Raw genomic sequence first — 9,093 nt, forward strand, 5'->3', positions numbered from 1 at the left:
ACAGTGTGTTATTCCTTTAGCGAACACCTTTGGGTCAGGCTTTTAATGTGGTCACTTTTGCTCCTAGTTTGGATCAATCAGAAAGAACTGACCACAGATATACTCTTTTGGCTAGACACTCTTTCAGGTTGACAAAAGACAATCACTTCTTGTCTTACAGGAAGAAGATCCAGAGATCTCTATTTTTTTTCTCCAGAGAATTATTAGTGAATTTGATGCTAAACAAGAAGGAACTTACCTCTTGAAGAAAGGGTTCTCATGAGGAGACGGAGGCCATCTGGGGCAACCGCTGGTGACGAGTGATCAGTCAGCTTTAAAATTATTCTTCCTGGATCGTATCGACTGGAATTCTTAGTCTGTCCCATGAAACGCCATTTTCAAGTCATTTAGGAGTAAATACGACCTATCACAAGATCTTAAATCATTTTATTGGCCGAAAATTAAAAGTGATATTTTTAAGTTTTGAAGATCTTGTCATATGTTACAGGACTCAATCAGAATGTACCCAAAGCTGCGTTTGACTAACTATTTCGTAGAATAATGGTAGACTGTGTCAGCCCTTTACCTAAGACCAAGTTAGGCCTCTAATACTTGTTGACTATTATGTATGCATCCATAAGATTTCCAGAAGATATTCCTTCACGGAACATCAAAACTAAGACCATAGTGAAAGCTTTGGTAACTATTTTTTACCTATTTTGGCGTTCAAAGAGATACATGAAAAGAAACAGATAAAAGTGTCCAGTTGTTGTTGTTTTCTGGTGAGAACTATATACAAGATTCTATTCAGAGTTTGTATTTTGGTCCTTATAAAGTTATGAAGAAAGTGAGTGACTTAAAATGCAATAGTCCTACTCTTGGCTGGCACGATATGAATAATTTTTTCTTAGTAATATTTTAAGAGTATATTGACAGAGATAGCCATACCTGTCCGACGTACACAACATGTGAACGAAGATGAGAAGTCGGATAGTGGTGACTTTGAAGTAACTAATCTTCGCAAATCTGACATTTTGGAGCAATCTGGCCCAGAAACCTTTGCATCTGCTGCCGCAAGAGATGAACGAACTGAAAGATATACTAATAGAATAGGTACACTTGTTTCGTTTCGATACATTACATCATGAACAAATAAAACATTCCACGATATTGACCATTCTTATATAATGAATCCTCTCAGACAAGAATATCTGAAGGAAGAAGATCAGCATTTGCTGGAGAATGACTTTATCGAACGAACTAAAAGTGACTGCAGTTCACATTGTATTCTAGTGTCGAAACCAAACAAGACTTTCCGTATGTGTACTGATTACAGAAGAGTAAACAGTGTCATTAAGATAGATTCATTTCCAGTTCCTAGAATGGATGACTGCATTGATAAGATTGAAAATGCAAATACGTCACTAAGTTTGACCTCTTTAAGGGTCTCTGGCAAATTCCACTTGCGCAGAGAGAAAACTAAATTTCAGCAGACTACATATGGACCTTGCCAATACAAAGTCATGCCATTTGGGATGAAGTGTTCCCATTTTCTTTCTAACGTTATATGAATATGATAATGTCTGGTGTAGGAAATTGTAACAAATTGTAACGCTTACATCGATGACGGTATCATCTACAACGTCACCTGGAAGGACCACATGGAAACCATCTGGCAGATTTTCGAAAGCTCAGTGAAGGAAATCTGACAATTAACTTGAGTAAAAGTTACTTTTGCCATGCTTGTGTTAGAATAAAGTTTTCTGGCATAAATCTTTCTTCCCTTTAAGGAGGAAGATGTTACGGATATCTGTGATATCTGTATCTTCTATTAAATTGATAATGTAGTTTTCATTAAAGTCATTTGGGTTTATGACATATATATTTTAAATTCTTTAATTCCGTGGCTGGCTAGCCCGATTGTACACCACGCTTTAATTCAAATGGAGAGCACGAAACATCATGTGAAAATAGGAGTGCATTTCCCCTGAAGAACTATCGTGCACGCCCTAATTAACGATTGGTTGAATAGTGTGAGGAAGTCAGATCATGGCTGTTTGAGTTATTTTGAATTTTTTTGGTTCGTTTGTAATGACCATATGATGAAAACACAAGTACCACATATTACATTCTTCAGTCTCTGCCAGTTTTGTAAGAGCTGTTGAGAAGAAATAGTGAGTTGTTTGTTCGTTGGATTTACAAGAGTGGAAAAATTTTACTTTAACAGTCAGTACTTATCGGATTATATGAATTTATTCAGGGACTTGAGTATTTAAATAGTTCTACAGGATTATATGAAACTTTCAAGGACTTCAGTCATATTCTACGTTCACCGGATTTCACTGAAGTTTAAACATTTGCACGTGCAACTTGATTGTCTACGAATCTAAACAGATGTCTCCAGCTGGTTCCTGATGACCGTTTAACAGCAGAAACTTTAATACTCCTAGTCTGTCAAATTTCATTACACTTCGGGTTTGATCATCAGCCCGATTTCAAAATTCAAAGAACACAAACGGGTGTTTTGGTGCATTGAGGCAATGTTGGGTACTTATTTGCCATGAATACTCTCCCTGAGTACTAATGTCTAAGGTAAAAGTTTGTGGTGAGAGCGAGAAACGTCAGCGTTGGCGCGGCTCTAGAACTTCTAAACAACACTCGTAATTATATGGTCAGTGATCCACAATGTTACTGTTGTCATTACAACTTCACCATCAACGGAACCTCCATCAAGCCAAATTACATCCTTGGCGGCAAGATTACGGGTTAAGATGACTGTGTGTTTGGCTCCGAAAAAAAAAAAAAACAACAATGTGACTGAGGGAAATCAGACACGATAACAGTAACAAGCCTGCATGATTGGGATTAGAAAAAAAAAAAAAAAATATATATATATATATATATATATATATATATATATATATATATATATATATATATATATATATATATATATATATATATATACATACACACACACACACACACACACACACACACACATTATGATATGCAGCAACGGATGAGTCCTTACAAAAGATCGTAGACGGGACAGCCGACATCCAAGTCTCTGTATTTGGCGAGTCCAATAATTGTTGCTCCAGTGTCACTATTATTTGGAATTGTTTCAATTTCCTTTCCATCAATTGAATAACGTGCGCTGTCGAACAAAGCAATGATTCCATTATTAGCAAATCCAACCTTAGCATCGGCAGGGCAATCGCTATTGCTTACTTGTTCAAGCTCTCACTCGAATTCAACAAATGTCTCACAAGAGGAAAATACCCAGACGTGTCTTGCACCTGGAATTCTATGTTTAATGGACGGTTATGAATAATACTGAAAATCTCCTGTGAGAAGGTCTACCATCACAGGCACACCTATGTCCCACGGGGGATTGGGTTTATCTAGGACATTACTATCACTTATGCATTATTTGTTTCTTTAAATACCTCTTTGCGACACATGTGCAATTCACTCCACATCACCATATTTACAATTGCTGAATCAGATTTAGTTTGTTGACTGGCTTCATAAATGGTTTTACGAACCGGACCTGCGTTGTCGCCGTTAATAAAAGTGTAATCGCCTTTGGTGGCGCTCAAATTCACTAACCGTCGCAGTTGGTGTTAAGTCGATTGAATTACCTGCAATCCCATAATTTTCATCCGATCTCCAGCAACATTTGTTGATTCTTTCAAGGACTCTCATTGCGAATAGCTTATCAGTCGGAGCAGCGCCCGAGGCCACGGCTGCGAGCACTTTGGTACGCCTGTATATAATTTCAAGGCCATTTCCGTAAGATGTCATAAACGGATTTCTCGATTAACAATACTCATTTGTATCACACATCCTATTGGGAAAATCTCATTATTATCTCCTGGTCAACCGAGAAATGTTATCAACGACGACTACACAGTATCAACCTCATAGATTCGATCAAGTTGAAAGAGATGAATGTGAACTGGTGTACATGTTTGAAAATGTTAAAGTCTTTACCGATCACCGTGATTCTTCTTTGGATCTAACCTTTTTTATATTCAAGCTGGTATATGCCAGTGAGAAGTCCAACAACATTAAAGGTGGGGCCTATGTCTGACGAAATCACGAGCGAGTTCAGTTTACGAATTCCCTTAAAATGGATGTGATCGAAATTTAGGCCAATTCCGATAAGCGCGTAAAGACGATAGCGCGTTCTCGAGTGTGCGGGATTGCCCCGCGATGATTTGTGTAAAAACAATCACATATAATTCCGGTTTAACTGATGAGATCGTGAGTTAAAAGAAAGTTATGTCGTCTGGAAATATCCGCCATTTGGTGTCAATAAATTTTTTAATTACTTTTTACGTTATATTTCGGGACACAAACGTAGATTTTCAACAGAAGCTGCTATACGAATCATGATCAGAGAGACAGACAGACAGACAGACAGACAGACAGAGACAGAGAGAGATTTCTAAACTATGAAGTGGGGTGTTGTACTTTTGTTTAAACAAGCAACTAAACATTATAAATCTTTAACTAAATTTTGACCCTGTTCCACTCAAAACGACGTAAAGTTGTATTCTCTTTTATCGTGTTAAAGTTTTAAAGTTTTTTTTGTTCCTCCTGAATTCTAAACAAATCCCCAAAGCAGTCGAAAGATATCGGAAAGCATTAGGTATAAACTTATGAAAGCTAAATTAAATCGTTGTTTAATTGTTCTTATTACAGCTACACAATAATCCAGTTTGAATGCAGAAGAGTTCACAATGATCCATTCATCTAAGAATTTTTTTTTTTAAAAAGTACATTGATGGTGAACATATTGAATTATACTGCAATACCATTTTGTTGAAATTATGCCATGCAAATGCTGTACCTTAATTTAATTGTGGGCATAAGTAGGGCAAAAATGGATGGTAGAAGGGTGGACTGAGAGACGGATAATTATAAGGGTGATAATATGTACATAACCTACATATAGGTGAAGAAGGATTTACTCGACGGGTCTTTAATTTTGAACATTGGGTTTCTTGTTCAGGAATCCGTTCGAGAAAAGTGTTTGTGCTCCCATTTTGTGGCGACAGTGATTTCTTGTTTCTGGTTTCTCCTGTTTGAACAGAAAGAAATTAAGAGAAGAATGCAGTGGATAGAAATGAGATAAACGGATCATATCCGTGTTTTATAATATATAAATACCACTACCACAACCCCAAAAATAAATAACTAAAAATACAAGTGAGGCGTCAGCTTCGCTAATATCCCTCTGAAAGAAACATTAGATCGCAGGAGATCACAACTTTACTGTTACAATTTACAATAGGCTTGTATATATGACTGTTTATGAGGGGAGTAAGCAACAACTGCACACAAATACTTGATAAAAAATTGAAATTTAATATATTTCAAATCTTGTACAAATTCACAGTTCACATTATAATCACTTCATTTAATGAACGAGTATTACATCAGCAACCACTAAATTCAAGTTAAATTTACAACGGAAACATGTCAAGTGTCCTATGTTGATAAAACTTTATCTCAAATTCTGGTCTTCGCTCTGACAGGGAATATAACATATCTACACCGGAGTCTCTCATAACAATTGTTTACACAGAACTAATGTATGTTCTCACACAGAGCGATACTGGTCAACACAGAACGAAATTATGAAATCCCACACAAGGTTAAATATGCGCACCCACAAATAGAATAAACACATGTCCACACAGGGATGTAATATGTCTGCACACACATGATAGGCATAAGCACCCACACAGGAAAACAATATGTTCACACGGGATTTGATAAAGTCTGCCCACACAGATGTTAAAGTAAGAATGAATAATCGTAATGAAAACAATTTTATATACCATTCCACTTGACCTAGGTCGCAAATACCATTTTCTGGAAATACTCTGTCAACGTAATGGGAATATTTCCTTTCTGGAAATTTCTAAGGTCAAAATCAAGACTGTATCTTTAACTTAAAGTGAAGGAAACATGCATACAATTAATAATTATCTAAATATTTAATCTATGCTCATACTCATAGAGAAATATCAGATATGTTTTATGTTGTTTACACAATAAATCTCACTGCTCAGTTACACCATTAACTTGATTTCGAAGATAAGATCAAATACAAAATACAAATACACATACCAAATGCACATAATACAAATCAAAATACAAATACACATAACAAAATCAAAGAGAAAAGGCAACAAACAATAAAACTTAAATATACATGACATTTCAAACTAGTGATGCACATAATAACCTAACGTTACAAATATTCAATTAAACCGCCTCATTATTTTGTTTGATTTCATAATTGTTAAGTGTATAAAAATCAGTGGTGAATATCTCTTTTAACAAGAATTAATCAGCTTCTTTATTTCGTCTGATAGCTTGTTTCAAGGGCATGTAATTCTGAACTTTGGCTGCATATGTATTGGAACTGGTTTGTTTCAAGTGACTATATTGTGTGTTACGACTGCATTGTCACACACTTAAATAACAGAAAAGAAGCGAAACCAAGTAAGAGTTTAATGTTGTTTTTTCTGAGTTTATCGTGGTATAAACTGTCAGCTGCCGAATCACACAGCAAATAATGCCCGAAGGGCGTTATGTAAGCGGTATTAATCGGCAAATGACAGTTTATACCACAATAAACTCAGAAAAAGACAACATTAAATTTTTATAATTGCAATTATTTATAATTTTGTTTCTTTTTATTGATGCTTCAGTTTTTTTAACGATATTTCCTATGAGTTTCAGGGCCTGTTTAAGCGTACGAATTCTTGTTGAGGCATCTGCTACGTAGCTATTTATAAAACAGGGAATTCTCCATACGCATCGTAATAGCTACGTCAATATAACAAAAATTCTACCAATGGTAGGCGATCTAAGGTTCTAAACATTCCACATCATGATCTTAATATTTAATTTTAATTGGAGTATGTTTTCTAAGTAGAAGTTCAATATTCAAGGCAAAGAATGTGTTGTTTTGTTTCACATACGAGTTAATGACTTGGTTTGTATGTTATTCGTTGTGACGTGTGAATCATTATGGTCCAGACACGTGAGAAACCAATTTTCGCGTCTTTAAATCTATTTTCATGTTGATTAAAAGTTTAGGCTACCTATAGGGGTTACTTACAAATGAAATTAAGACTTACAAATGAAATTAAGACTATCGGTGCATGGTTATAGTGATGGTGGTCCAATAGTCAAACAATGCAAGAAATCAACACTGTCGATGGAGGGTGTTGCTGATCTCCCACCCACCCCACATCGTAACTTTCAAGTTCGGCGTCTTACATTACAGGAATGTGAATCCTATTGTTATAATGTTAGTCTTAGAACCCCGCCTCCTCCCAATCTCTGTATCCATTTACCTATAGTTTTACATTCATTTGTAACGAGCTGCCGTGAAAGTGCTGTAGCCACGATGTTCTTGGCAGATTTTGAGTTTCCCAGCTTTTCATTTTCAAATCTAGCACAAAAAAATAATTATTTTAATATTTATATTCAGAAAAACAGTAAAGATCTGTTATTTGATTCGGTAAAAAAAATGCGTTGAATTTTCTAAATAAAATATAAACCCACTGTTTTTATTTCGTTTTAAAGGTGTGCAGTGTGTATGCCTTCCAGTTCAGTGTTTACGTTACTTTGCATGTGACTCTATTTATGGAAGTAGCAGAGAGGGCGAACAGACCATAGAATTCCGACAAACAAATAAAACAAACAAAAATAAAAATCATCTCGTAGAAAGGTCCAGATTTTCACAAATAAACGTTTCCTTGAGATGATTTTATTTTTTGTTGAAACCAACCCCATCAATAAAACCTTAGTTCGAAAAGGTAGCTGAAAAATAAAGTACTCTACGTGTTTATTTACTTTTTGTTTAATTACTGGACGACCAACATTGGTAGGCGCCCTCTCTGCTGCTATTAATTAAAAGATTTTATCAAGACCCACACGATATCTTGTTCTTGGATCATGTAAATTTATTGTTATAAATCTATGCGGAGTAGCTTGCGCTCGTGAGAAGAAATTTCTGAATTTAATTATATCCATGTCACCACCACACCACGTTTGATGAATATTTCTAAGTGTGTGTGTGTCTACGCCATTAAACACAACTAAAATATTGCAGTTGTCTCTAATCACTTTCGGAATTTGTGTATATCGTTGAGCAACATAGATCACATCTGTATTTTTATGTCTGTCGCGAGAAAATATTCTAGCTGGATTTGTTTGTTTATCTAGCATCACATCGTCGTATACAACTAAATTATTAATAAATCCATCTAAAACATCTACGGATGGTGCTTCATCAATATCGGTTATAAACTCTATAACATCATTACCTTCATCCAGTAATCTTGCGTTTTCATTGAAATCTTTAAGTACATCATAACATCGTTGATCATCAGCGGATGGTTCTACTAAATACAATTTGTCCCATTTTAACCATCTCATTATCAAATTAAGTAATAACTGCGTCTTACCCGATCCAGATGGTCCTATGATAATCATTCTGATGGAATTCGGTAGCGCAGGATGATGCTTAACAGGTTCTCGTTTTCTTGTCGCTGAGAAATCAATTATATCCATATATAAATAATATGAGTTTATATTGCTTACGCTGTAGAGTTAAAACTCCAACTACTGATTTAGCTACGGTTACAACAAAAAAAAAAAAAAATAGCGTATGGTGGAAAATGTTCTGTATGCGGTAGGGAGAAATTTTCGTTTAAACCTAATAGGCGCGGTGGTGATATTGCTAATTTGATGTCAAAGTTTCCAGGTACTCCATGGGCTAAATACAGCGGAGAAAAACATCTACCAGGATATAATTATTGCGGTCCTGGTACCAGACTTGATATCAGGCTCGATAATCAAGATCAACCAAAACCAGGCGAGGAACCAATAAACGCTATTGATCGAGCTTGTCACGCTCATGATGTAGCTTATAAAAGTAAAAATCTACAAGATAGACATATTGCGGATGTGAAATTAATTCACGCGCTAGATTCTATAAAAAATAAAAATATCAAAGAAAAATTAGCTAATTGGTTAGTAAGATCTGCGATGAAAAGTAAACTCGTATTAGGGTCTGGT

Source organism: Sinohyriopsis cumingii, chromosome 16 (genome assembly GCF_028554795.1).
Source record: "Sinohyriopsis cumingii isolate HCF-2022 chromosome 16, ASM2855479v2, whole genome shotgun sequence".
Classification (NCBI taxonomy): Eukaryota; Metazoa; Mollusca; class Bivalvia; order Unionida; family Unionidae; genus Sinohyriopsis; species Sinohyriopsis cumingii.